Raw genomic sequence first — 16,279 nt, 5'->3', positions numbered from 1 at the left:
GATTCTCCACGATGTCCCATGATAGAGACATGTTTATTAATTGACAATACTCCCTATGGCTTTACTAAGCACTACAATGAGTTTACTTTGAATTTAGGGACAATTTTTCCTACCTTAAGCAGTGAAATAAATTTGTTTTACTTATATTATGAAAGAAAAAAAATGCAGTCTCTGAAAAGATTAGCTCTTTGGGGATTGCAGTATTTCAATTAATGACACTCTTTAAATCTCTTAAATCCTGTTTTTTTTTTTCTCTCAAAATTCTATTATCATAAATTTATTCTCTTGTGTTAGTACAAGTCTAAACTAGCAAAGTAAGGAGGAAAATGGAGCCAATTATTGAGATAATTGAAGTGAAATACCTTTTCCTCATTACTGTGTATTTCAGATAAAATCTTTTTAAAAAAATCTGATTTTATATAGAAGTATTCCAGTTTCCTGCCAATAATATAGGTAGTGAGATCGTATTATTTAAGTTTCTGATTCTTATAAACTTTCCAACTTTGAGCTTGGTCTGTGTAGGTAAATAACTCCATTAGCAAGGCTAAAATATGTCTGGGGAATTGAGCTACATGTAAAATATTAAGTTTCAGTTAAGGAGTTTAAGGCATTAGAAAGTTTACCCAAATAGATGTATTAAACTCTCCTCTCTGAAGTCTGGATCCATGTAAAAACACTAAAATGAAGAACCAAAGTAATTACCTCTGTAAATAAAATCCTAAATTGATCTCTTATATGATTCCCTGGTGGCTCAGAGGGTAAAGCATCTGCATGTAATACAGGAGACCCGGGTTCAATCCCTGGGTCGGGAAGATCCTCTGGAGAAGGGAATGGCAACCCACTCCAGTATTCTTGCCTGGAGAATCCCATGGACAGAGGAGCCTGGTGGGCTACAGTCCACGGGGTCGCAAAGAGTCGGACACGACTGAGCGACTTCACTCACTCAATGCAATATATGCGATGCAATTCAAGTCTGCCCTTTACCTTGCATTTTGTCATTTATATTTTATCACTTTTATCATTAAAATAACTCATTTTTTAAACCAATTTTCATCATTTAAAACTAAGATGTGATGATCTTTTGTGGAATGATATAAAGTAGAAAAGAGATTAGCATTTGCTCCTTAGGAAAATAATTATCCAACTAATAACTGAGTTTAGAAACTACATTCCCCTTTTTAATTGCTACGATCATCCTCACGTTAGCTTCACTTTTGCTTTTAAACATTTATGAATTGTCTATTTTTCTATTTCGTTATGCTATTAAAATATTAATTTAAAGCAGTGAATATGACGATTTAGGGACAGCAAACTCACTGTGCAAGAAAAATAAATTTGTTGACCGTATTAAAAGGCATGCTTTAGGAAAATTTAAAAACTTAAAAATGAAAAGTAAAACTATAGGGAATTAGGACTTACAAGACATTCCATAAAATAAGAATGAGTAATTTAACACATCAAAATTAAGGATTTTATTCAAAAAAGGGCAGCATTGAGAATTTGAGTAACAGGCTAGTATTGTTCCAAAAACCTATCAGGCATTGTTCTAAAACTGACAAAGATTTAATATCTAAAATACAACTCATGCAAATCAGTAAAGAAAAAAGTTAAGAAATTGAGTATAATACCTGTAAAAGAAGAAAGAGAATTCAAATGACTCACAAATATATGAAAAAATGATTATTGCACAACTAATTAGGTAAATGTAAATAACACAGTAATTAGATATTTATATGCATTTGATTATTGAAAGTTAGAAAGTCAGTACCAATACTGGCCACAATATGAGAGAAGACAATTTCTTTTGCATTGAATATGACATTGTAAGCAGGTATAACTCTTCAAGAGATACATTTTACAGGTTGTTATGGACTTCAGCATGCAAACGATCTACTGTCCAAAGAGTCCACGACTAGGTTTTTATCTGAGGAGAATTTCTGCTTAGCTAATTGCTACACTTTAGTGTTTTAAAAAGAATACAGAGGCAAAATTGAAGTCTATCACTATGGGACTGGATAAGTAAAAAGAAAGTAAATACAAACAATGTGGTATCATAACAGAGTTACAATCAATGAACTGGACATACATGCAGCAAAATGAATAGATCATATAGTGCGGGATGAAAAAAAAGAAAATGAACATGTGAAATTAAAGCACACACACATACAAAACAGCATTGTGTTATTTAATGTTGACAAATTTATAACGTGATAGTAAATTCATCTGTCAATTTTGCTAAGCCCTGATACCTAGCCAAACACCTCTCCAGATGTTGTCTGAAAGTATTTTTTAGATGTGCTTCACATTTAAATCAGAGGATTTTGAATAAAACATTAATTTTCATAATGTTGTTGGGCCCCATCCAATCAGTTGAAGGTCTTAAGAGGAAAGACTGAGGTCCTCCAAGAAGAAGGAATTCCACTTCCAGACTGCCTTCAGACTAAAACACCAACACTTACCTGGGTTTCCACCTTGCTGAACTCCCCTACAGATTTCAGACTTCCCAGGTTCCACACTGTGTGAATAAACCTCTTAAATAAAACTCCTTCCTGTATATTTATACATCCTGTTGGACACATTCCTCTGGAGAACTCTAATACATCTAACACTACTGATAAAGGAGAAAGGAGAAGAGCTAATTACTTTCCAATATTAGGAAAGAAACAGACGCTATCACTACAGACTTCTGGTATCCAAAGGATAATAAGGAAATACTATAAATAAGACAATAAGGAGTTCATGATCTGAGCCACAGTCAGCCTGCGGTCTTGTTTTTGCTGACTGTATAGAGCTTCTCCATCTTTGGCTGCAAAGAGTATAATCAATCTGATTTCAGTGTTGACCATCTGGTGATGTCCATCTGTAGAGTCTTCTCTTGTGTTGTTGGAAGAGGGTGTTTGCTATGACCAGTGCATTCTCTTGGCAAAACTCTATTAGCCTTGCCCTGCTTCTGTACTCCAGGGCCAAATTTGCCTGTATCTCCAGATGTTTCTTGACTTCCTACTTTTGCATTCCAGTCCCTACAATGAAAAGGACATCTTTTTTGGGTATTAGTTCTAAAAGTTCTTGTAAGTCTTCATAGAACCGTTCAACTTCAGCTTCTTTAGCATTACTGGTTGGGGCATAGACTTGAATTACCGTGATATTGAATGGTTTGCCTTGGAAACGAACAGAGATCACTCTGTCATTTTTGAGATTGCATCCAAGTACTGCATTTCAGACTCTTTTGTTGACCATGATGGTTACTCCATTTCTCCTAAGGGATCCTGCACACAGTAGTAGATATAATGGTCATCTGAGTTAAATTCACCCATTCCAGTCCATTTTAGTTCGCTGATTCCCAGAATGTCAACGTTCACTCTTGCCATCTCCTGTTTGACCACTTCCAATTTGCCTTGATTCATGGACCTGACATTCCAGGTTCCTATGCAATATCGCTCTTTACAGCATCGGACCTTGCTTCTATCACCAGTCACATTTACAACTGGGTATTGTTTTTGCTTTGACTTCATCCCCTTTCTTCTGGAGTTATTTCACCACTCATCTCCAGTAGCATATTGGGCACTTAAACGACCTGGGGAGTTCCTCTTTCAGTATCCTATCAATTTGCCTTTTCATACTGTTCATGGGGTTCTCAAGGCAAGAACACTGAAGTGGTTTGCCATTCCCTTCTCCAGTGGACCACATTCTGGCAGACCTGTCCACCGTGACTGGCCCATCTTGGGTGGCCCCACACAGCATGGCTTAATTTCATTGAGTTAGATAGGCTATTGTCCATGTGATCAGATTGGCTAGTTTTCTGTGATTATGATTTCAGTGTGTCTTCCCTCTGATGCTCTCTCGCAACACCTACCTCCTTATCTGGGTTGCAGTCACTGCTCCTTATCTTGGACGAGGGGTGTCTCCTCACGGCCGCCCCTCCTGACCTTGAACGTGGAGTAGTTCCTCTTGGCCCTCCTGTGCCCGTGCAGCCACCACTCCTTGGATGTGGGGTTGCTCCTCTCTGCAGCTTCTGCCCCGACTCAGCCTGGCACTCTCGGTCGCTGCCCATGACCTTGGGCGAGGGGTTGCTTCTCTCAGCCACGCAGCTCCTTATTGCCAAATTCAGACTTAAATTGAAGAAAGTAGGGAAAACCACTGGACCATTCAGGTATGACCTAAATCAAACCCCTTATAATTATACAGTGGAAGTGAGAAATAGATTTAAGGGACTAGATCTGATAGACAGAGTGCCTGATGAACTATGGATGGAGATTCCTTACATTGTACAGGAGACAGGGATCAAGACCATCCCCAAGAAAAAGAAATGCAAAAAAGCAAACTGGCTGTCTGAAGGGGCCTTACAAATAGCTGTGGAAAGAAGAGAAGCGAAAAGCAAAAGAGAAAAGGGAAGATATAAGCATCTGAATGCAGAGTTCCAAAGAATAGCAAGAAGAGATAAGAAAGCCTTCCACAGTGATCAATGCAAAGAAATAGAGGAAAACAACAGATTGGGAAAGACTAGAAATCTCTTCAAGAAAATTAGAGATACCAAGGGAACATTTCATGGAAAGATGGGCTCGATAAAGGACAGAAATGGTATGGACCCAAGAGAAGCAGAAGATATTAAGAAGAAATGGCAAGAATAAACAGAAGAACTGTACAAAAAAGATCTTCACGACCAAGATAATCGTGATGATGTGATCACTCACCTGGTGCCAGACATCCTGGAATGTGAAGTCAAGTGGGCCTTAGAAAGCATCACTATGAACAAAGCTAGTGGAGGTGATGGAATTCCAGTTGAGCTGTTTCAAATCCTAAAAGATGATGCTGTAAAAGTGCTGCACTCAATATGCCAGCAAATTTGGAAAACTCAGCAGTGGCCACAGGACTGGAAAAGCTCAGTTTTCATTCCAATCCCAAAGGAAGGCAATGCCAAAGAATGCTCAAACTACTGCACAATTGCACTCATCTCACATGTTAATAAAGTAATGCTCAAAATTCTCCAACCCAGGCTTCAGCAATATGTGAACCGCGAACTTCCAGATGTTCAAGCTGGTTTTAAAAAAGGCAGAATAACCAGAGATCAAATTGCCAACATCCACTGGATCATGGAAAAAGCAAGAGAGTTCCAGAAAAACATCTACTTCTGCTTTATTGACTATGCCAAAGCCTTTGACTGTGTGGATCACAATAAACTGTGGAAAATTCTGAAAGAGATGGGAATACCAGACCACCTGACCTGCCTCTTGAGAAATCTGTATGCAGGTCAGGAAGCACCAGTTAGAACTGAACATGGAAAAACAGACTGGTTCCAAATAGGTAAAGGAGTACATCAAGCCTGTATATTGTCACTCTGCTTATTTAAGTTATATGCAGAGTACATCATGAGAAACACTGGACTGGAAGAAGCACAAGCTGGAATCAAGATTGCCGGGAGAAATATCAATAACCTCAGATATGCAGATGACACTACTTTTATGGCAGAAACTGAAGAGGAACTAAAAAGCCTCTTGTTGAAAGTGAAGGAGGAGAGTGAAAAACTTGTCTTAAAGCTCAACATTCAGAAAACGAAGATTATGGCATCTGGTCCCATCACTTCATGGGAAATAGATGGAGAAACAGTGGAAACAGTGTTAGGCTTTATTTTGGGGGGCTCCAAAATCACTGCAGATGGTGATTGCAGCCATGAAATTAAAAGATGCTTACTCCTTGGAAGGAAAGATATGACTTACCTAGATAGCATATTCAAAAGCAGAGACATTACTTTGCCAACAAAGGTCCATTTAGTCAAGGCTATGGTTTTTCCAGTGGTCATGTATGGATGTGAGAGTTGGACCATGAAGAAGGCTGAGCACCGGAGAATTGATGCTTTTGAACTGTGGCGTTGGAGAAGACTCTTGAGAGTCCCTTGGACTGCAAGGAGATCCAACCAGTCCATTCTAAAGGAGATCAGTCCTGGGTGTTTACTGGAAGGACTGATGCTAAAGCTAAAACTTCAATACTTTGGCCACTTCATGTGAAGAGTTGACTCATTGAAAAAGACCCTGATGCTGGGAGGGATTGGGGGCAGGAGGAGAAGGGGACGACAGAGGATGAGATGGCTGGACTACATCGCTGACTCGATGGACATGAGTCTGAGTGAACTCTGGGAGTTGGTGATGGACGGGGAGGCCTGGCATGCTGCAATTCATGGGGTCACAAAGAGTCGGACACGACTGAGCGACTGAACTGAACTGATAAATAAGACACACATAAATTTCGTAACATAGATAAAATAGACTAGGTCCTTGAAATGTAAGACCTATCACAACTGACCCAGTATGAATTGAAGAAGTATCATTTGTATAACTCTATAACTATCAAGTTAATTGAGTTCCTAATTTTAAAACTCATGAAAATGAAATCTCTAGGCCAAGATGATTTCATGAGACAAATCTACCAAAAACTTAAAGAAGAATTGACATTAATCCTACACATTGTTTCCAGAATATAGAAGGGGAGGGAACACTTCCAGATTCATATTATGAAGCCAGTATTACTCTGCTCATGTGGCTATAAAGGATAGCATGAAGGAGCTATCCATAGTGACGGCATTATCCTTTATTTTGACTTTGATTGTGGTTACAGCAATCTTTACATGTTGTAAAATAGCATAGAACTATACATACAAATTGTTCAAATATTAGTTTCCCTGGTTTGATATTACGTAAAAGTTATAGAGTCCTCAGGGGAAACTGCGTGAATGGATCTTTTACACTATCTTTACAGGTTCCTGTGAAATTTATTGTTTCAAACTAAAAATTAGAAGAAAATCCTAAAACTTAATAAGCTATTTCATATAAGCAAGGTGAAAAGAAAGCCCTTGAAAAGGCAGAAAATAATAACAAATGGAACAACTGACAGAAAAAATTAATCTCCAAAATAAAAAAGCAGCCCAGATAGCTCAATACCAGAAAAATGAACAACCAAATTAAAAAGTGAGCAAAGGACCTAAACAGATATTTCTCTAGAGAAGACATACAGATGTCTAATAGACACATGAAGCTCAGCATCACTCAGTATTAGAGAAATGCAAATCAAAACCACAATGCGGTATCATTTCTCAATGGTCAGAATGGCCATCATCAAAATGTCTACAAACAATGAAGCTGAAGAGGGTTTGGAGAAAGGGAGCCCTCTTACACTGTTGGTGGGATTGCAAACTGGTACAGCTACTGTGGAGAACAGTGTGGAGATTCTTCAAAAACTGGAAACAGAGCTACCAAATGGCCCAGCAATCCCACTGCTGGTCATACACCCCAAGGAAACCAGAAATGAAAGAGACACATGTAACCCAATGTTCATTGTAGCACTATTTGCAATAGCTAAGACATGGAAGTAACCTAGACATCCATCAGCAGATGAATGGATAGAAGTTGTGGTACATATCCACAATGGAGTATTACTCAGCTCTAAAAACGAGCACATTTGAGTCAGTTCTAATGAGGTGAATGAACATGGAGCCTCTTATACAGAGTGAAGTAAGTCAGAAATAGAAAGACAGATACTGTATATTAGTGCATATCAGTAGAATTTGAAAAGATGGTACCAATGATCCTACATGCAGGGCAGCAAAGGAAACACAGATGTAAAGAACAAACTTTTGGATTCAGTGGGAGAAGGCGAGGGTGGGATGATTTGAGAGAATAGCACTGAACCACGTACACTATCATATGTAAAATAGATGACCAGTGCTGGTTGAACACAAAAAGCAGGGCACCCACAGCCGGTGCTCTGTGACAACCCGGAGAGGGATGGGGTGGGGAGAGAGGTGGGATGGGGTTCAGAATGAGGGGGGACACATGTATACCTGTATGATTCATGCTGGCAAAAACAACACTATGTTGCAAAGTAATTATTCTCCAATTAAAACAAATTAATTATTAAAAAAATAAAATAGTATATAAAATAAAATTTGGCTCATTTGTAATATGATTAGGAAACTAGAATTACCTAGGACTGCATGTCTTTGAATCCTGTGAAATATAATGACAACTCTAGGAAGCAGGATGAAAGTAAAACTTGCAAAAGCATTTAACGTGGTGCCTGATTGATTGTATGTACATACCAAGATATTAAGCAATCTCAATAGTTTATAAGAACCAGTCTGTTGTTCTATGTCCAGTTAGTTCTAACTGTTGCTTCCTGACCTGCATACAGATTTCTCAGGAGGCACTTCAGGTGGTCTGGTATTCCCATGTCTTGAAAAATTTCCCACAGTTTGTTGTGATCCACACAGTCAAAAGCTTTGGAGTAGTCAATAAAGCAGAAGTAATGTTTTCCTGGAACTCTCTTGCTTTTTCAATGATCCAGTGGATGTTGGCAATTTAATCTCTGGTTCCTCTGCCTTTTCTAAATCCAGATTGAACATCTGGAAGTTCATGATTCATGTACTGTTGAAGTCTGGCTTGGAGAATTTTGAGCATTACTTTGCTGGTGTGTGAGATGAGTGCAATTGTGTGGTAGTTTGAACATTCTTTGGCATTGCCTTTCTTTGGGACTGGAATGAAAACTGACCTTTTCCAGTCCTGTGGCCACTGCTGAGTTTTCCAAATTTGTTGACATACTAGTGCAGCACTTTCACAGCACCATCTTTTAGAATTTGAAATAGCTCAACTGGAATTCCATCACCTCCCCTAGCTTTGTTAGTAGTGATGCTTCCTGAGGCCCACTTGGCTTCACATTCCAGGATGTCTGGCTCTAGATGAGTGATCACACCATCGTGGTTATCTGGGTCATGAATTTCTTTCTTGTTTAGTTCTTCTGTGTATACTTGCCACCTCTTCTTAATATCTTCTGCTTCTGTTGGGTCCATACCATTTCTGTCCTTTATTATGCCCATTTTTACATGAAATATTCCCTTGGTCTCTCTCATTTTCTTGAAGAGATATCAAGTCTTTCCCATTCTATTGTTTTCCTCTATTTCTTTGTGTTAATTACTTAGGAGGGCTTTCTTATCTCTCCTTGCTATTCTTTGGAACTCTGCATTCAGATGCTTGTATCTTTCCTTTTTTCCTTTGCTGTTAGGTTGTCTTCTTTTCTCAGCTATTTGTAAGGCTTCTGTAGAAAACCATTTTGCCTTTTTGCATTTCATTTTATTGGGGATGGTCTTGATCACTGCCTCCTGCACAATGTCACAAACCTGTGTCCAAAGTATTTCAGGCACTCTGTCTATCAGATCTAATCTCTTGAATCTGTTTGTAACTTCCACTGTATAATCATAAGGGATTTGATTTAGCTCATACCTGAATAATCCAGTGGTTTTCCCTACTTTCTTCAATTTAACTCTGAATTTTGGAATAAGGAGTTCATGATCTGAGCCACAGTCAGCTCCTTGTCTTGTTTTTGCTGACTATACAGAGCTTCCCCATCTTTGGCTGCAAGGAATATAATCAGTCTGATTTTGGTATTGACCATCTGGTGATGTCCATGTGTATAGTCTTCTTTTGTGTTGTTGGAAGAGGATGTTTGCTATGACCAGAGTGTTCTCTTGGCAAAATTCTGTTAGCATTTTTCCTGCTTCATTTTGTACTCTGAATCAGGAAAGGAGTATGTCAAGGCTGTATATTGTCACCCTGCTCATTTAACTTATATGCAGAGTACATCATGCAGAATGCTGGACTGGATGAAGCACAAGCTGGAATCAAGATTGCCAGGAGAAATATCAGTAACCTTAGGTATGCAGAGGATACCACCTTTATGGCAGAAAGTGAAGAACAATTAAGGAGCCTCTTGATGAAAGTGAAAGAGGAGAGTGAAAAAGTTGGCTGAAAACTCAACATTCAGAAAACTAAGATCATGGCATCTAGTCCCATCACTTCATGGCAACTAGTTGGGGAAACAGTGACAGGCTTTATTTTCTTGGCCTCCAAAATCACTGTGGATAGTGACTGCAGCCATGAATTTAAAAAACACATGCTCCTTGGAAGAAAAACTATGACCAACTTTGAAAGCATATTAAGCAGAGACATGACTTTGCAAAAAAAGGTCCGTCTAGACAAAGCTATTGTCTTTTCCAGTAGTCATGTAAGGATGTGAGAGTCAGACTATAAAGGAAGCTGAGCACCAAAGAATTGATGCTTTTGAACTGTGGTGTTGGAAAAGACTCCTGAGAGTCCCTTGGACTGCAGGGACATTAAACCAGTCAATCCTAAAGGAGATCAGTCCTGAGTATTCACGGGAAAGACTGATGCTGAAGCTGAAACTCCAATACTTTGGCCACCTGATGTGAAGAACTGACTCATTTGAAAAGACCCTGATGCTGGGAAAGATTGAAGGTGGTAGGAGAAAGGGACGACAGAGGGTGAAATGGTTGAATGGCATCACCGGGTTGATGAACATGAGTTTGAGTAAGCTCTGGGAGTTGATGATGGATAGGGAAGCCTGGCATGTTGCAGTCTAACAAAAATAACTCAGGGAATTTACAAAATAAAAAGTAATGGGCAAGGTTTCCCTGGAATATATATGACTGACTTAACTTTCTTGTTAATCTTTGAGTGATATATTCTCTTATCAAAATATTATCCAGTTGTACTGTCACCTTGCTTTGACTACTGGACACTCCTCAAATTAATCTTCCCCATTGTCTAGTGCTTCTTAAAATGATGGACATAAAAATTTTTATCAATTGTCTACTGTAGGTATTATCTACCTAAAAGTATGTTATTTTCTTATTTTGCTTAAGCTCAGAGCAGCTCCAAGATGTAAGAATGATAATTACATATGTGTGGAAATCTTTAGTAAAGAAACGAAAAGAACTAATAAACATATGGCTAGTGAGAGATTTTTTTTTGCAGGCTAAGTGTGATTTTATGTCTATAGTCTAGAGAAGGAATAATAGTACATGTAATCATCCTTATAGGGCTTCCCAAGGCTCTAGTGGTAAAGAATCTGCCTCCAATGCAGGAGATGCAGGAGATGTGGGTTCGGTCCCTGGGTGGGGAAGATTACCTGGAGGAGGAAATGGCACCCCACTCCAGTATTCTTGCCTGGAAAATTCCATGGTCAGAAGAGCCCGGTGGGCTATAGTCCATGGGGTTGCAAAGAGTAGGACACGACTGAGTGACTGAACACTAAAGGTCCTTAAACAAGGAAGGGCTGCGCCTCTGGAACTGGTTACTCTACAGTTTGTTCCGATACTCCCACAAGTTCTTAGGACTAGAGCACACAATTATGCCATCACAGTTATAGAAAAACTGACATTCTGTTGCAATAAAAAACTGATGATATAACATCTTAATGTGCTCCTGACATAAAAAATATTATAATGTCATCCATCCTTTCATGCTCAGAAATTTTAAGTGTCAAATGCAATTTTGGTCCAAACATTTTAAACACATGTTGAACTGGAAATCCATAAAAATGTTAAAATTAGAAAAACACCATCTATGTGAATGAAAAACGGAGGTAGTACTCTGTACTTCATAAAGAGGAGGATAAGGGGAGGTCTTCTCCTGCATTCATGGAGAAAACCGGTGACAATTACTTGACTGGAGAAGCAAAGGGCATGGAGCCTATAGGTGCAATATTTGAAACCGTCACCTCTGGAGATTTGAGCAACTAAGGAGTCTGAAATTTGGTCTTCCTGCTGTCAGATCATTTCTTAAGTTTTCTTTCAGAATTATGACTTTTTAAAAAATGGACTGAACTGAGGTTTCCTAATATGCACCATTACCTTAATTAAAACAGAAAATCCCCATGTGTCTCTAGGAAATGCCCTGTTTGACTTCATCTCTTTCATAATCTTAATTACCTTTTTAATTAAAGAATTACCTTAATGATCAGTTTTAAGATAGTTGAAACTTGGTGTTAGAGTGCTTAACTTGAACTCGTTAGGAAAAGTCAGGGTCCAAGGTTAGGTTAGACAATGTGGTACATTTTTCTTTCAGGTTTCCAGGTATAATTTTGTTGTTGGATCTCAGGACACACAACATGTACATTGTTCTGTCCCTATCCAATCTACTGATGGCCGCATAGTTGACTAAAGAGAAGTCCCAAGTTAAAGAATATTGCTCCACAAATGTGTGGAAGAAGTTTTTTATTCACTTGCTGAAGATTGAGGCTAAGTTGGTGTTTGTGAAGTGAAAGTCACTCAGTCATGTCCGACTTTTTGTGACCCCATGGGCTATACAGTCTATAAGATTCTCCAGGCCATAATACTGGAGTGGATAGCCTTTCCCTTCCTCAGGGCATCTTCCCAACCCAGGGATCAAACCCAGGTCTCCTGCATCGCAGACTGATTCTTTACCAGCTGGGCCACCAGGGAAGCCCAAGAATACTAGAGTGGGTAGCCTATCCCTTCTCCAGCTGATCTTCTGGAGCCAGGAATTGAACCAAAGGCTTCTACATTGCAGGCAGATTCTTTACCAACTAGGCTATTAGGAAAGCCCATTGCTATTTAAATCATTAATTTTATCAATTTTAAAAGTGTTCTCTTACCACAAACATAAGCTTAGCATGTGAACAAGTTTTGTTGTTGCTATTGTTAAAAGCATGATCAAGTGTATACTACTGAAGAAACCTTAAAACTAGATTCTTGAAAATCCGGCTACTGCAAATAAAAACTGTATATAGAGAAATAGGTGGAAAGATTTACTCAGTATTACAAAGTCAAAAATTCCAAGAGAATTTCTGATTTTTCTAGTAGTGTAAATGTTATTTAGGAAGCAAAGCTATATTGGTTTTTAGAATATAAGCAAAAGACTGTGAGATATTGGAAAGAGCACAAATTTAAAGTCAAGAAAACCAGAATCAAATCTCAGATCTGCTTGTATTAATAGACAAGTCAATCTCTCCTTGTCTCATTTTCCCTATTTGTAAACTTGAAATAATACCCATTTATGATAAAATATATTATTAAGTCTCACTACTGAATGGCTCTAGCTTTCACTGGGTAAGAAGGAGGTTTTAAGACTTGTATTTATGCTATATTTTTCCTTACTTAAATGTGAATAGTTGTCTTATAACAACAACAAAAAGTGGGAATATGCCTTAATATAACATTAGGTGTGGTCTTCAGCACTGATCACTGTTAATATATCAATCACTGAAAATTTTCTAAGTTTCAGGCTGCTCTATAGATAAGCTAATACCTGCAAGCCCTCACATGGACCTGTATTTGCACACAGATGCACCCACCTCTCAAAGTAATGATTTTCTAACAAAATATTGTTTATATGTTTCATACAAATTGGTTTGAAGTGTTGCTTAGACAATCTTATTATATTTAGGAATAAAAACTTCCATCAAGAAATTGTACAAAAGAAAATGGACACACCAGCTGGGTAAATCTATCATTTGCAGCAGGGTGGGGTGCTGGGGGGGGACTTTTAATTAGTTGAGTGAATGCAGTTAGCTGAACACAGAAAGCACAGCCTTAGTCATATTAAAATGTGCCTAATTTTCTGTGAAAAAGTCCCATCTGAACAGGCCTGACCACAGTCAATCATACTAAAAGCCACTGGTGCTTAATTTGATTTACCAATATAAAATGCAAATTAGGTTATTAAGTGGAGTGGCAGACTGAGTAGGGCCCCTTTCAAACCATCAAGTTAAATGCAAGCAGACAGCAAACTGGCTGTGCAAAGAAAATTTTAGCATATTCGTTTGATTAGTGCTACAAAAATTTAATTAGGTTGGCTAATTACTTGACAAATTGCTCTACACAGGAGAAAAGGCAGAGGAGTTTTTTTTTTCCCCTTTTCATTGCAAATATCCTGTGTGTCTTTTAGTCCAAATGCTATCTGCCAATTTGCAAAAGCATTATTAAATGAATGGAAGATGGTCCCCAACAATAGTAAATCATATAATGCACATAATTAGACAACACCCACACAACTATATCCATATGTCCATACTCCCTCATGACTGAAAATATTTAACACAGTATTTCCACATAACTACTGTCAAAACAGATTATTACAAATCAGTCACTTTTTCTGAAGAAAGAAAATATTGTGCACAATATAGAAAAGAGACATTTGTGAAATTTCTACCTCCCAGAGGAGGTTGTTTGGTAACTATTAAATGAAATAATGGTGACATGCTAAGTTTTATCACCACAGAATGGACCCATCAGGCAAAACAGGGCAGATTGAGGCCAAGGCTGCAACAGAGTGCAGAAAATTGTCTCCTCCTGATATTCTCATAATTTCAACTATTAACTAATTCCCAGTTAAAATATACTAGCACAGAACAAATTTCATTTTTTTTTTTTGAATCTATATTAGTCTTTGTTCGTCCCTCCATCTTTCCCCGGTCACTACATAGGAAATATCATACTTCAAACACTCATTTTTAGGAAAAGCTTGCAAACTGTATAACCACAGAATGAAAGAAGAATTTCAGCCCAAGTCAATATTTTATTAAGAAATTTAGAATGAACTTAAGTAAAAAAAAAAATGTCTTTTTCCATTCAAAGGAAAATTTGCTTTCCCTAGAGAATGTACATGTTTATAACAATATTCAAGAAAACAGCACAGGAGATTTCATAAAAGATTCCCAATTATTTTCAAGTACTTTATTTGATTTTCATTGATTTTCTACAGAATTAGTGAGCCTGCTCTAACTCAATCATCATGATTTTACACATAGATAACCATTTTTCCTGTTCAAGTGGAAAAAATAGGTATCATATTTTATAAACATAAGGCTTAGGAGTTAGTAACTAGATACTATATTTAATCTGTTCTAAAGTAACATCTTAGAAAACCACAAATGACAGGAAATGAATTTTGTAATTACCATATTCTAATTTAAGTTTAGAACATAAATATAAGTTCATTGCACAGTGCAGATGCAGCAAGCTTATTATTTTATGTAACACCTTTATTGTTACTACCATTTTACCGTCACTTACCATGTTTACTCTTTAGATTTACAATTATCGCCAAAGGAAGTATAGATTACCTGTAGGATATGGATTATGTAGACAATGTTTCTAATATAGAATAAAGTTCTGGGATAAAGTTGTGTCCTCCAGAGCAATCACCTGACCATAAGTTGCTGACATTACATTTATAAATTATAAGGGTGTCATTTTTGATAAAGCCTCCATCTTCATATGTGAAGGTAGATTCTACAAAACATTAAGATAGAAAGCATAAAATTTAGTGGCAGATCAATTTTTGTAATAATCCTTGAAGATTTTTAATTCAAGATTTTGACTGATTTTCTTTACTCTTTCCCTTTATAATATTTATTTTGTAATTTGATAAGGTGACTGATATTTTTAAAAATGAGATGTGATCTAATAAAACAGTTGAAGTCTGTGATATTTTATAAAGAGTATGGGTATAAAATAGTAAAGTTAGTGACACAAATATATGTTGTGTTACTATTGAATGTGCTTAATTTTGAATATGAATGTATAATGCTAACTGTACTTGACCGTCTAATGGATTTTGGCATATGAATTGCAGAAGAGGTGATCATCTTTTTGATTACAGTTTTTAATGTGATGCTTGGAACAAATTACATGCATGTATAATAATAGTTGTTATCTTCTATTGAGCCCTGATCATATGAAGGCACAGTTTGATGTTTACAGATGTTTCATTATTTAATTCTTCTAATGAACATAATATATAAGTACTGTTGTTGCCATTTTACAGATGATGAGATTGAGGCTAAAGTAGTTTAAGGATCTCAAATTAAAGAACTAGCAACTGATAAACCCAGAATTTAAACTGAAATCTGCCTGAATTATAACATCAAGTTCTTTCCGTAAGCCAAGAGTAGTTTTTCAACACATATTTTTTTATCTGATTTTATCTATGTCTGTATATACACATGTTATATGTGATGTTGATGAAAAATAATGTTGATGTTTGTGAATAATTTGAGGTTTATGAAGCTACTGTGATTTGCACACATGAAGTTCATATATTTCACAACCCCATATCAACTATGGTAATTCAGGTTGACAAGAACCTTTGGAAACAATATATCCTTTAAAGTTGTGTAAAGTTGGAGATAGTAGAAGAAACACACAAAAAGAAGATAGGTTCAGGATTGGATTAGAAAAAAGTGAAGGTTCCATCATATGACACGAATGTTTTGGGGAGGAATACACCAGGGCATAGAGACTTAAAGTCATGGAGTTTAAAATCAACTTTAGTCTATTTAAAGGCTTCCTTTTCTTCCAATACTGCTATGCTGTGAATAAAAAAAAAAATCCTGGTTCCAGATAGGATATATTTTTTTTCCTCATCAACATTTAAGAGTTTAAATTTAAGAAGGCTATTTAAGACACAATCTT

This window comes from Budorcas taxicolor, chromosome 20, assembly GCF_023091745.1.
Source record: "Budorcas taxicolor isolate Tak-1 chromosome 20, Takin1.1, whole genome shotgun sequence".
Classification (NCBI taxonomy): Eukaryota; Metazoa; Chordata; class Mammalia; order Artiodactyla; family Bovidae; genus Budorcas; species Budorcas taxicolor.
This window is presented reverse-complemented; position numbering follows the sequence as displayed.